This window comes from Diorhabda carinulata, chromosome 10 (assembly GCF_026250575.1).
Source record: "Diorhabda carinulata isolate Delta chromosome 10, icDioCari1.1, whole genome shotgun sequence".
In the NCBI taxonomy this organism is placed as follows: domain Eukaryota; kingdom Metazoa; phylum Arthropoda; class Insecta; order Coleoptera; family Chrysomelidae; genus Diorhabda; species Diorhabda carinulata.
The window spans coordinates 12,539,949-12,555,101 of record NC_079469.1 but is presented as its reverse complement, the minus strand read 5'-3'; positions in this window follow the sequence as shown (position 1 = coordinate 12,555,101).

Here is a 15,153-nt window from a genome sequence, read left to right as displayed (position 1 = left end):
GTTTTACGAAAAAAAGTTCTTCATAAAAAGTTTTGCATGGTTCAAAACCTGGATATCAAAATTTGTTAGTCGTTTACGAGGTATATACATTTTTGCTCAAGAGTAAAGTACCTTCATTTTTAAGAATATTGACAATTGACAATTTTATATGATCTTTGGTCTTAGAAATGTTAAGAAAGAGAAGATCACAGTATACAGGTATAAAATTTACTTTTAGTTCCTTTCTTTTGTATAAAGGCAGTAAACTGCGTTTTTCATTTTATCTTACAAAAATAGTTCTGCAATTAATTTTAAGGAATTATCATGAAAATCATAAAAGAGGAAACAAACATTTAAACCGTAGGGGATAAATAATAGAACAAGTTATGAGCTTCAGCTATTTAGGAACTAAAACATCCTTAGATCAGTAGCCGGAGTAACCCTCTGGGACAGATGTAGTCAGATGAATACTGAGAGATGCCGATAGTGGAAGGCACAAGTCGAGATGGGCCGAATCATGGACATCGACATCCCAAGAACAAGACTGAAGAAATTTGAGATCGAAGAACCGAACTTATCCACCTTCTTAACAGTCTATTAGGCACTTATTGAGACGCATCTCCGATAAGCCCTTCTCTTCTAGGGTGACTCGATTTGAGCGAATCTTTAAACTACAAAAGGGAGCTGTTACTCGGAATAAATAGCAGGGTTCACTGCTGGCACTTCTTTAAAAGATAAAACATTCTGACTCTTCTCTACTTATTCATCTTTGAATCCGTTTGACTGATTCATAAGCAAGCTTCTCCAAGTTCAGAAAGATCTTTGTACGGTTATCCACTTAGGAACGCTAATCCACGTTCAGAATTAGTTAAGGGCTCAATATTTTACAATGCATAAAAATGCACAATCACTGGCCAATTGAAATCAAATCGACATCATCTTTTCCCGCATTCCGCAATACTATGGACTTATATACTAATTATTACCTATTTCTATTACCTATAATTTTGTTATCCTTCTGTATATTGAAATTTCAGTTTATTTGTATCTTCATTTAGTTATTTATATGTCTGTATTCAAGTTTTCACAAATTGTAACAATTTTTTGACAATAATTCTCTCTCTCTCATTTGATGAGGATTTATAATAAGGGTAGCGTGACTCATCCCTCTGAAAATATCAATAAAATTTATGTGGGGGAAAAATATTTATTTAAACAAAAGATTCTATATCAGGCAAAGATTTCATACATTGATATTTTTTCTAGTTTATGAATTAATCAATTAGATGATAAAAATCACATAGATATTAGATTCCTTTGCAAAACAAATCAGATTTTGAACAAAAAAAGAAATACTTAGTTTATAAATAAAATAATTCTTTTTAAGAAACAAAGTTTATTTATTTATACGAGTATGTATTGGATACAAAACATTTGTTGATATATCGATAAAAATGAAATGAATGTATTAAATGATCAATATTATTTTATTCACTATAAATCTATAACTATTGTTACGATTTTATATTTTCAATAGTATGAATCTGTCTTCTAAGGAGTGTGGCGTTGACACCCCTTACTGCATAACAGGCTTCACTTGCACGCGTCTATAAACCTAAATTTAGCGTTACCAGAATGAGGTTCTAAAATTGTAACATGACAGAACCCTCAGGCGTTTTCAAAATAAACGACTCGTTTTTTAAAACTAAATAAAAATGTATAACTGCTTAATCATCCACAACTTGAACGGATCTTTTTGAATTAACAAAAAAGAATAAATTCGGCATGTGACTGTCGATTTCGTAAACATATGTTAAATAAAATATATTCTGTTATTGAATAAACGTCGAATAAAGCAGCTGATGGGCAGGTGGGTACCTTCCGGAATTCAGGTGGCAAGTATGACATTAAATTTGGCCTCTTCTATCTTTTCAGTAGCGCTACAGAAAAATAGTGTAAAAAATTTTTGCACTACTGTCACAAAAAAAATCTAATTCACAATAAGATTTATGGCAATTAGATGGTTTTATGCAAATATGTGACCACCCAGGTTTTTTCAAAAATAGTTCACTTTTAAGGCTCCCAAAATACAATTCTTTAAAAAACAAAAATGATTTATTCGAAACCAAACGATGATACCCCTTAGGAAGAGTTATGTTAAGCCACATCATATGTAACTGTAATTTACCATTTCGCCATTATTTTCTGTAATGATTTTCTTTAATATTGATTTAATAAGATTCAATAAAAAAAATTAATCTTGGGGGAAAAAGCAACGCTATTACTAAATTATACTGTTCGAGTTTTATTATTTATTTTTTTGCATAAATAAACTCTTAATCTGAAACTAATTTTTTTAAATTGTGTTTTCTTAATTCTTAATGAAGCTATAATCTAGGAAAATATGCTTCACGTAATGTTTTATAGATATGCCTGAATTCTTGAACCTACATTACATTTAAATGTAAAATGAGTCTGGTTTTTGTTGATTAACTACTTACTTGGTGGTTGAGTTCTTTTTTCAAGAATGAGTCGAGAAAAAGTTTTGTTGAAATGAGTGAAGGAATTCCTAATACTATAAAATGTAGAAAGCACCATCCATTCGGGACATGAAGAACCTTTCAAATCTCCAAGAAGTGAATATCGTCCATCAAATAAGAAAGGCTGTGTTGGAGAAGACAATGAAGTGACGAGTGAAGAGGATGGGTTATATATTGGAAATTTTCCTAACGGTTGAGTAAATAGAGAAAAAATAACTGAAGGAAATGAGGGATTCAAGAAAAAAATTATAATAAATGTTGTATTTCTGCAAATGAATAAGAGCTTCATCTTATCTTTTTTTTGTCAACAATCTAAATGTCAGTGCAAAAAGTAACATTATTGTTTCATCCGAGGAACAGAAAAGAACTGTTTTGTCAATTTAACACTCAAGTAAATCGTCCGATAATATGGAAATATTTGACTAAAGTGTAACGAAAAGTGGTGGACGAAATAAATATACAGACGACCAGGTTGTTTAGGTAATGGAAGACATACATTTCTCTCCGGAATCTATTGTGAAAAAATACAAACTACAAAGTTCTGAGTTAAATTTAGCCAAAATATTGGATCTGTGTAGTTTATTTTGCTGCTATTATAGACCAGTTATTCAGGGAACAACCACAGAACAATCAAGATCCAAGATCCAACCAAGAGATATTTTGAAAGTTGTACATGATATCAATTTGCAAAAGATTGTGTTTTCAAAGGGCAAGCTGAATGAAGATATCTCTCAAATCAGTCCAGAAATAGGATCGCTAACGTTGGTTGTGTCAAAAACTCACCCAATACTGAAAATCCTTACTGGAATTGCATACTACAAGAGGCAACTGAATCTGTATAATTCGGATAGGATAAGAACTTGTGAAAAAATATTTCTGGTTATCATCTTGAGAGAGATTGAAGGTAAAATAAGTTGTGTTGATGTGGTGGTAGTGTACTAGTGTGAACAGTGTGTTCAGTAGATCTACTATATTGCCCTTTCGATAACCTCTTATCCAATTATTCCAGCTTTCTTTTCTTAGTCGTTACTAGATATTTTATATACTCGATGCTGCGTTGTCTACTTCTCTTGGTTTTTGATTTCTACCAATAAATATAAGTACCACGTTCCATTTAAAATCGGACCAATTATTTTGTAGCTATTATTCTTGCGGATACATTAATGTTTCGTGGAAATCGGTTGTCGAATCCTCTCAAGCGACGAGGTTTATCACGTGATTATCTACCACGGTTCCCATCAATGCAAGAAGTAGCTTAATCTGATTAGTCTAACCTTTTTAACCTTCAAAATAATAGCTGCATCTCTTTCCTGCATCTTAAACTTTGAGGTTAGGAAACACGAAAATTCGTTGGGGCCAGATTTGGTAATTACAATGGGTGGTCAACCGATTAGAAGTGCAATTTCAGTCACGGCTTCAAGTTAATCCGATGATCGTCCAGTACCATTTGATGGACGAAATTTTACGTTCGTAAATGATGCTGAAGAAAGAGTTTTCATACACATAACCTAGCTCCTCTTTTATTTGCGTAGCCGTATTGCTTTTTAAAAATAAATATTTAACGACACCTCGATATTTCATTTTTCCCATTTGCAGAAAAATTTCCACAACGACTAACTTATACGATTGTCGAACAGAAACTAAATTTTAAAAATGGACAGAATTTTGGTGAAAATATATTTTATAACTTATAGTGATAACTGCTACTATTTTCAGGTTGAGGTTTTTAACTTGTTATATTTATCAGTTTTTTATTAAACTCTGTTTTTATTAACTTTTAACGCCATTTATTATTAGCTTTACTATAGTTTTGTCTTTAATTTTTGAACTTTTGGTGCCTATGTATGTTGATTTTCTTTTCATTAACATAATATAATATAAGTTCATTTTTAGTATTACAAATAAATATTAGCAGTATTCTCTGTTGTTTACAACTCCGACACTGTATGACCGTGTTTAGTAATACGTCTGAAGCATGTGGAAAAATGAAGAGAAGGTATTAATACAAATTACAGAAATAATTATTGTTAAGTTTTATAGTAACTTTCATGGCTTTTAATTTAGTCCCATTTCCGGTCATCATCCAATTATTTGGAAGGGTGTGGGTGTTTTCAGTAATTAAGTTAATAAATAATGTGTGTACCTTTTTTTGTTATTGTTACATAAATTTCGATATAACGTTAGTAAGAAGAAGCAATGGATTTTATCATATATTTTAACTTTAGTGTGGAATTTATATTTATGACGGAGTCTTATTTAAGTAAAGATGAGTTTACTTTTATTTAATTTAAATATTACCTCGCACAAACATCATCATTACAGAACACGACAAAAAGCTTAGTAAAATTATAATTTATGTAATAAAGTCTTTTCTGCAACGATTACGTCAATTGAGAAATAATTACTCCTAGATGAAGTGCGAGGTAGTGAAATATTCGTCATCAGATTCCCCAATGTATGTACTCAAGGTGTTATATACAATGATCGATTTTGTCCCTTTCTCCACATTGCATTCTCTGCTAAACTTAGCGTCTTCAGGTATCCATTAAGACGACAATGCCTTGACAGGACTTTTAAAGATCTTCTTCGGTTATAGGTTCCCAGAAGCATCTATGCCTGCTTCGACTGCTGTAGATTGTTCCAGTAACTGGTCTTAATTTTTATCTATCTTCTTTTCTAGTATTTTCTCTATTATCCTCTAGTCGATTGTACAAAAGAGTTTAGGTTCTACGGAGTGTTTATCCGCATACTTTAGCAAGTTTGTCTGCTATTCTATTTTCTCCATTCCAGTGAATCCCGGAACATATTGGAGCATAGTCCAGTCTAGTCATTCTTGAATCAGCTGAAATCTTATAACATTGGAGCTCAGAGCTCTAAACCATCAATGTAACTTCACGCTGATGTCATTCTTTCTATTCTTTTGATGTTTCCAGGGCTGGAAAGCAGCAACTTTTATTATTAACGCACCTGCTAGATTTGTTATTGTTACATTGTCTGCGATTAACTATCGTTCGCTCTAGCTCTCCAGTTGAAGATAGTTCCAAAGAAAAGAGACCTAAAAGCTTAACGTAATGCCTAACCTAACCTCTAACTTGCATTTTTATCACCATCCTATCCATATCGTCATTGTAACGAATTAAAACTTTTTATATATAAATTTATAAATTTCAATAGAGTTGTGAATCATTTGAAATATGAGCTGCTTCTTTATATAGAAATGTGACAACTAAGGATACCAAATTGTTGTATTAGTGAAGTGTATTTTATTTTGATGTGGTACATGAGCTTCAAGATCTTGGCTGTATGTCGTAAGGTAAAAGGCCAATAAAAAAGAGAAGAAGAAGCAGGTGAGCTTCGAAAGAGATAATTATACAAGTTGCTAATATCAGATCATAATTTATAAAGATCGAAAAAATACATAAATAATCTAATAGCTGCTAATACTATCTATCTACTTTCATTATTAATTCCTCGACGACTATTGTTCAATTGTAGTTCAACGACCTTTTTGTTTGAAACATACCGATTACATTTTTCTTCACACATTGTAAATTTTAATTTTTCCATGTATTGTGGCTCAGAAGTTGCTTCTATTTTAATTCTAACTATGGAGTTTTGTAGAAATTAATTTGTTATCGACCTCCTACTCCATTCGAACAATTCAATTCAATTTCAGTTTCGTTGCTGAATCGTCCTCTATCTATCTACACTCTAAAAGTGTTTGGATCAAAGTAAATTTAGTAAGATTTGTGGTGTGGGGTGGATTATTCTTTATATCCGCTGAGTTTTTATTTTTTTTTTTTTTCATATTAACGTTGCCTTTTATATAGTGCTCACAAAATTCCGGTTATCTTTATTAATTTCGTTTGGTTATAAGCAAATTTCTTATAATTATTTCCGTGTAAATTCGTATTTTCTATTTATTTGGGGAACAGAAAGAATATAATAAAACAGTTTCCTATTTGCATGAGCTCCTTTTTATTCAAATCTGTTCTATCTACTCGTTCCTTCTTTGGTTATTTCTATTTGTGTTCCTGTTTCCTTCCGCATTTTATATTTTTTCCGTACAGCTGCCAGATTTCAGTTTAACCACCTCATTAAATTCAACTTCAACAACTGGGAACTCAGTTGAGAGCTGCAACCATCCCGGATTTCCATAGATAAGTCCTAGTCGTATCTATAATATATGGAAATCTGAGTTGTTTTTGATCTATAACCGTTGTGCTCTTTTGGATACACTGTTGATGGGAATTTATTATTGTTTTTTTGATAAAATTATTTATTCCTGAAAATAGTGTACGGGGATAGTTTGCTTAATTTTTATTAAGTTAATTCATAGGGTGTTTACAGCTTTTCCACCTTTTTTTATTCACTTTTAACGTCGATTGAATTAGTTCAGTATTTTTTGCACCAATCGACACGACACGAACTTTTTTTGAACAATCAGCGGGTCAAATTAAGCGGTATCCGACGCGAACAAAAATTTATAAAAACGTACAAGCCGTTTCTGAGATTATTGAGGCGTTCCATACGTAAAACTCAAAATAATAGTGAAGAAAATTTTTAGCATCGAAAAATTTAGCAGATATATGCAAGTGTGTTAAATTGGTTTTTAATCTATCAGTAACTATTTGTAATTCTCTACGAGAACAAACCTAGTATGAGCTTGTATTTCTTAGTTTACAACTAAAAAAGCGTTTTATGGCTGATTACCACTGTCACACTAGCGGCGAATAACTCCTGTCTACAGATTATCTACCCCTTTCCGGTCGTGGATCTTTTGCTTCGAGATTCGAGGCCGCTGAATACTATTTGATTCTAAGATAACACCGAACCAAATTTAAATTTCAATAGGAACGAATTTCTCTCAACTTCCTCTTCAACTGATAAAGACGTGTTCCTTCGTTAATACTGGATTTTACTGAAATAATGCTGGTTTTGCGAATTTTAATCAAACGACACGCCTTTGCATTTGCAAATGAAGACGAACTCTTTGCTGCTTACACGGGGTGTTTTGAACCGATTCACTCGTACAACTTGGCAACCAATGGATCTCAAGCACAACTCACAGAAACTTTTCTACCATGAACTTTTCTGAAAAGACAAGAATTAAGAACTGAAATGCGTATTCAATCAACTTATGAATTTAGAATGATTTTGAATTGAACTGGGCCAAAGAGAAATTATATAATATTAAAATAAATAGTACACAAGATGATATATATTTTGAACTTTAGAATATTTACATATTCATTATTGGGGAATTAATTAACGAACGGTATTTCCATTTTACGATAAAATATTAAATTCTTTTGATTCAAGCAACTACTTTCAAAATAATCGTCTATTTTGATGGAAAATTATATTTTGATACCGAAATATGTCGAAATGTCAATATATTTACCTGTTTTAAGAGAAGATGGACGTTGTTTTTGCAATTATATGAATGGTATTAAAAAAATTGAAGATTTCCATTCTGAGTCCGTTCAGGCGTTCTACCCAACCGATTTGCTTAATTTTTTTTTTCAATGAAAGGTATTGATGCACAGATCAGCCATCAACCATCGGATTTCATCTAATTTTCACCATTCTTAAGTTATACTCAAATGCGATTTCCTCCTGTACATTACTTATGGGAGTTTTTCACATACAAACGTTCTATCCTCAATATCTCAGGTTCTATTCAAGATAGAGACTTCGTTTTGGTTTAAAAACACTCGCTGAAACACCTTCTTTCTTTTGAGTTTTTGAGCACTTAAATCGGTTGAGTTGGAGAGGAGCTAGGCGCGGACATTCAATGTGGAGTTATGGATTTTTGGCAATTTTTCTACATTCAAAGATCTATATCCCAGGTTCTAATACAGCTACATAGATCATTTTGGTTTGAGAACCCTCGCTGAAACACCTACTTTCTTTTGAGTTTTTAATATAATATTTACAGGAAAATTGTTCATATTACTAGCTGACCCGGCAGACTTCATACTACATCAATCGATAAATAAAATACCTAAACTTTTGTATAAAATGAATAATAAAACAAATAAAAGTAATTCTTTTTTTATTAAACCAACATAGAAGAAACATAGAAGAGAAAGTAGAAGGCAAACGCCCAAGAGACAGACAAAATCCTTAATAAATATGAGACTGCATCATGCCGAAAAGATTGCACAGGATAGGCAAGCATGGAAACAACTGCTGAATCAAATATAAATGGTGTCACTTCATCCTTTGGAGGATAATGGATAAAGGCTATAACTTAGACCAATTTGGACAAAAAATTGTTACAATTTGTAGACAAAAGCTTGTAAAAACTAAAAAACATTTTGTAGTTTTGTAGTGGATACGTTCAGTTCTTTGGAAACTGATCTCAGCGCAAAACAGGAATAGGAGAAACTTAATTTTTTAGATAAGGCGGCAATATGTTACTCCAATTTCAAGGAATTGTCCACAACAAGCCGTAAGAATTTTACAGATTCAACGACGTCAATCACATAATAAAATTTTGGCTTTAGAAACATTAAGAGAGAGAAGATTAGAATCGCACCCTGATTAAAGGGTGTCTAAATACGCGATGTCGTTTATAAACAGAAGAAACAAAATATTGCTAGAATTTGTGAAGAAGCGGGTATAACTGGTAGATGATTTGGAGATTTGGAGCGGCTATACAAAATATTCGTGTTATCTGTGCTTATGAGATCAAGTTAGGCTTGATGAAACAACTGGAAGAAAATTCAGAAGCGTGCGGATACAACGTTAACTGAAACAAAAGTTGAAGCTGGCGTTTTTGTTGGTCCTCACATTAGACAAATTGTCGCTGATGAAAAATTTCCAGCACTACTAAGTCGTTCTTTGTTTAGGATACACTTAAACTTTATAAGATCATGGGCAGCAGGATATCATTCTTGATACATGCATGCTTATTTAGATCAATTTAGTAACAACATGGAAGCGTCGTATTCAGAAGAGCACAGAGAACCTTTTCATCAAGACAATATTAACGTCGAACCACGTTATCGAGCCCAATACAATAACGAAGACTATCGAAAGAAAAAAAGTAAAAATGTGTTATTGAAATTATTTTCCATTTTCTTGTGGATTATTTTGATAATAAAATATATTCATTTTAATGGTATCGTCCTCAATTCAGAATTAAAACCACAGATTTTAAAAAAATATCGTTCATTCGGTGTTATAAATACAAAAGAAAACTTTTTGATTCGTATATATTTTTTTCGTCGAATCACGTCCTAAAAAAAAAGTTTTATGTTGACGTGTGTAATTAACCCCATTTTTCATCTTTTCTTAAGCCGGGTAAAAATGTCCAATTTCAGTTAATTATCTCTACATGTGACGCCCATCACTTATAATTGTATAAAAATCTCCATTTTTCCATTTGTAAATGCCAAATACTGTTTCCATGCTACTGGCCTGAATTCAATTTTCTCTAAAAGTTCTTGATCATGAAATCGCTTGTTAAAACAAATCTGTTACTACAAATTTGTCCAAACTTTGTCTATTATTGTATGCTTTGTAGTGCCATTATGATATCTCTGTTACTGCTTCCTCATATTTATTCCTGTTTATGTATGTTTAGTGTCACTGAACTGAATACAGTATGAAACCTCAAGAGTTTTCATACGATCTCTTTTTATTCCATGTCCGCATTGGTATTACTGATATCAATACCTGACGATTATACTTTTTCTTGTGTACCATTTTAAAAAGTAAGATCTTTTAAGTGTACTTAGTACAAATGACATCTTTTAAGCATTTTTCTACCACTAATTGTTTTCCAGTGTAATCATTTTTGTCTCTTAACAGAACATTTTTACTTGTTTATGAACAAATTTTTTCTCCATAAATATTTATTTCTGCGTTAACAAATTCTTTTTCAATCTTTTATTGATATTGATATTTCTGCTTTCTTCCGTTGGAATTCTTTGAAATAATTGTCAATAGATAATATTAATACTTGTGTTCAATCGATCACAATTGCTACGAATAGTTATTACATCATAGTAATTATGTGATTAGTTGATTAAAAAGGAATTTGAGCCGAATATCTTTAGGGTGAAATATCATGCTTGTAATTTAACTAACTTTAACTGCCACCCCCATTCTTACAGTCGCTTGTCAATCTATTACGGGACATCCGACTAAACACCCCAACCTTTCATTAATAATTAAATTATCATTAAGCCGAGTAGAAAGAGATTTGGTTGACTTTGTTTTAAAATTTCATTGTAAAGCAATCGAAAGTAAGAATTTTCATAAACTAATGACAGATTGATATATAAAAGAGACAAATTATCCTGAAAGAAGGATAGACCATCGCTACTACAGGTTATTAGGTCGATTGACCAATTATTCCACACACACCACCTTATTCATACAAACTACTATTGAAACACAATTTTTCACCTTCACTGTTGCTCAAAAAGCAGTCGTTGATACGCAAGCTCTTGCACTACACACTCCGCCATTGTTGACATTCAGGCGTCAGTCGGCGTTGTGCTACAGCCACGTAAACATGTCCGCCATTATTGATGTTGCCGCCAAGTGTGAATTACGAAGTGGGATTCGTTTTCTACAGGCTGAAGGCTGGTTTGTACTCTATTGAAATTTAGTGCTTTGATAGTTGCTTAAATTAGTCGATTTATTACCAATTTAATTTTAGTAGCATTTCTGTCTGTCAGATCAGATGATAGTCTTTGGTGTCAGTAGCGAATACTTCAGCGCTAGTTGCTGTGGTTGGTTCTGAACTCTCTGTATAAATATCCTCATTTAATCTGGAGGAATTAGCTTTTTATTTTGGTTTCATTATATGAGCATGAGCTGACGAAAATAGTTGGTGTATTTTCCTGTAAATTTAATTTTTATCCAAGTATATTTTGTACATTGATGAATAACTAAATTTTATGTATTCAGTTTATTTGCAAATCTAGTATCAGCATATCATACTTTACCTAAAATGTATTTTTTGCATATAAAAACATTTATGAGCATATGGCGTAACACAAAGTCATCACCCTATCTAAAGAGATTACATTTTTAATATAACCAGTTCACATTTTTATATTTATGAGTCTATATTACTTTTTTTCAAATTAAAGTTATAAACTACAATTTGCTCAAAGAAAAATTAATGAATGCCAACTATATAATAACCTTTCCGAAATTATTAAAACTTTTTCATGGCTCGAAGTGGAATGCTTTGGATACTTTTTTTATTACACAACTGCAAAAGTAATTTAAGTCTTTGTATAAAAACTGTTTCTGGCGGAATACAACTCATAACATTCGTCAGTAATTTTTTTCTGGAAAAGGACCACCCACATTGAACACATTCTCCCTCGTTTGCCGTATTTTCAATTTAATAAACTGAAAAATAAGTTCACTAAGTAGAAACGTAGCAAGAGAGAATCCAACTAGCTGTTTTCATTTTTGTTATAGTGATTTACAGAGTCGGGAATATACGATGTGGTTCATACCTATGGTAATTTAAGCTAAGGTTACTTAATCGAATCAATTTCTGTAATAATCGTTCGTAAAAGAATCAAATTACAACTTATGAAAAAGATGGAAGTTTTGTATAGTACTTCCATTCTAACTTGAAGCAAAAAATGCGGCTTAAGAAAAAAATAACAAGGGACTTGAAATGACAATGACAATAATGCATTTGAGTCTTTGGTCTCATCTCATACCGACTTATTTAGGTGTGGGTAGCGGCCACCAGAGGGTTAAACGCCAACGTGGTGAGCGATATAATATTTAATAATAATGTTACAGCTAGAAAATATGTTGATAATGTCCTACGAACCACTTAACAACATGATCCACTTAACTTGAAGAAGTATTGATGAATATTCACGTTTGACCTATCATCCCTAATTCTGAGGTTAAAAGTTACAATGAGAAGTATATTAGAGTATATTTGGATCTAACCAGGTCCCCTTTTCTATCTGAGGCATTGGGGATGCTCAGTGTTCACAGATGATGTATTAATCCCTTTCCTTTCAGAAAGTTCAGGGTGTGGGATGCCTCTCGCTACCAAATAAAGATATTTGGGAAGTGCTATCAAATAGCTCACGTAGGAGAAGTAAAGAGTGTGGAATTTATCGACCTTTTCGTTGATAGCAACATTGCTCTTTAGAGGAGATGTAATTCAATATTCGTCGAGGTATTAGCCAGGAAAGTAGTTATTTTCTCCTTTAAAGAAATATATATGAATTGGAAGTCTTTGTCATGTGGCATAATTAACTACCAGTGTACTAACTCTAATATATTCAAAGCTCTGGAATACTTATTAACGTTTGGGACTGAAATTATGGTCAGGCACAATATAAAAATATGTATAACAATAATAAAATTTACTTAGAATGTTTAGAATGTTTGGTTTACAAACATTTAAAGATACAATTTTGCGATAACGCGTTCTTCGTTTCGGTGCTTTAACTCTAATACACCTAACTCTAGATTCGCCTTGTATATGTGGATATACATCAAATTGTTTATTCTATGATAAAGTAAGTCTTTTGATGAAACCAAGGAACATGTGCAAGAAAAAATGTTGGCTTATTAAATAATTTCATTTCAAAAAGAATATACTGGGGTCGATAGAGTTGCCTACCTTGTAGTATTCAAGTACAATTTCCTGTTTTAATCTCGGGCTGTTAATTCCTTTTTAAAATGAATGAATAACACAAATGATACAAAATAGTGATTATTTGTAGACCTGTGCTCTAAAATTATTTAGTTATTTTACTGAGGTTAGTGAATTTATTCGTCTAAATGAAATTATTTTATAATTATTTCAGGGCACATGCCCAAAAATCTCTTTTTTCCTTTTGATGTAGGTAAGTTTGATTATACATGATTATTATTTGAATTATTATTAATTGGATATGCTAAGACTCATATAGTATTTTCTTATTTATGATTGATAATGAATTTATATCTATTTCTTTCAGCCGAAAGTCTACATCAGTTAATCATTTAACATCGACAAGATTAATTGCCACAACTTTATTTATTGTTAAATTATAACTTATAGTTTAACTTTTTTGTTTAAGGTAAGCGACTTCTTAATTTGATTACACTTTTTTACTTGTTTTCTCCGTCTTCTTACAATTGATTTCCCAAAAAACATCCTTCCTTCGGCCAATAATTCCCCACTTACTTCCTCACACACGCTTTGCTGCTTTTTTCTTGTCTTTTTTATCTTTTTATACCTTCTTTAATTGTTTTCACGGGTATCAACGAATTACAGTCTGTCATAGCTTAATAGTTTATTTGATATTTCTGCCACTGTCTGCACTTATTGCATGAATTTTCTTACGGTTAAAATCAAAATATTAAGAGGTAAATAATTTATAATAAATTCTGGATTCATCTCTTTTGGTGTTGCAACACACACTGTTGTGTTGCATTTATTACAAACTAATTATTACGAAAAATATATAGAATATGTGTAATATACGTATCACAAATCAATCAAAGCACAATTGTTGCTGGATACACATCGTTAATGAAGCAATTGAAAATAATATGAAGGAATAATAAATTATTCTTCGTGACGAATCGAATTTCGTTATTTATTAAAAAAGCCGAGCAAGCACATTTCTTCTAATAACAAATACGAGACCATCTATTATATAATTACACACAATTAGATTTTTACGGTTTTTTAGCCACACCTGCATTATTAGAAAGGCGTGTATCCATTTACAAGTTATGAAGGGAATACTATCAATGAAATATACTTTTCTTATGAGATATTCGATGTATTCCCACTGTTACCGAGGTGTAATGTTCGACTTTATATTAGAATTAACGATGGTATTAAAAAAAATCATTTTGAAATTCGAAAAAGACTATTGCACTGTTAATTCCATGGTCAAAAATAATGAGACGCGTTTATTAGAGGCGACAAAGTATGTTTTTTCTGATTCTCTACATCTGGTGCATTTATTCCAAAAAAAAAATGAGTCACCATGCCTCTATCGCTTGCCTCTATCCTTATGCCATTGGACATAAAGCGCATCTAACAAGAGATGTTTTTCAAAGTAATTATATTCGGAATATGGTTTAAGTCAAAATTCGACAATTTCATCTGTTCTCACCACTATTCAACCATTCAGTGTGCTCCATTACTAGATAGAAATTAATAGACGAGACACATCACGACGTGGTAAAAAGTTTAATGCAATTTCTATCAAACCAACAGATAACAACAGAGACATAAACCACGTTTAATTTCCGAGATTCTCGGATTGTCGTTTTATATTTCATTACCAATTTAATTCAAATTGCTCATTGCAAGGAATGTACTACGAACGGGGCGCGTCCGGCTTTCGTGCTCGGTCTCCAATATTTTCAGTCTCAATCTTGGTATTTCGTTATCCATGATAGGAATCATCTCTTAGCAGGTCTGCTTGTTTTGCCAGCCGATCCTTCCCAATTCTGTCAACGTGTGCCTTCCACTCTCGTCTTCTACTCCGTTCCCATCTGATTATATCCGTTATCTGGTCACAGACCATGTCTAATGTCGGAACTGCGTTTTCTGTCCCAGTGGGTTACTCCGGCTATTGATCTAATGGGTTTTATATTTGTTGCTCAGAAAAGTTCTGCTTGT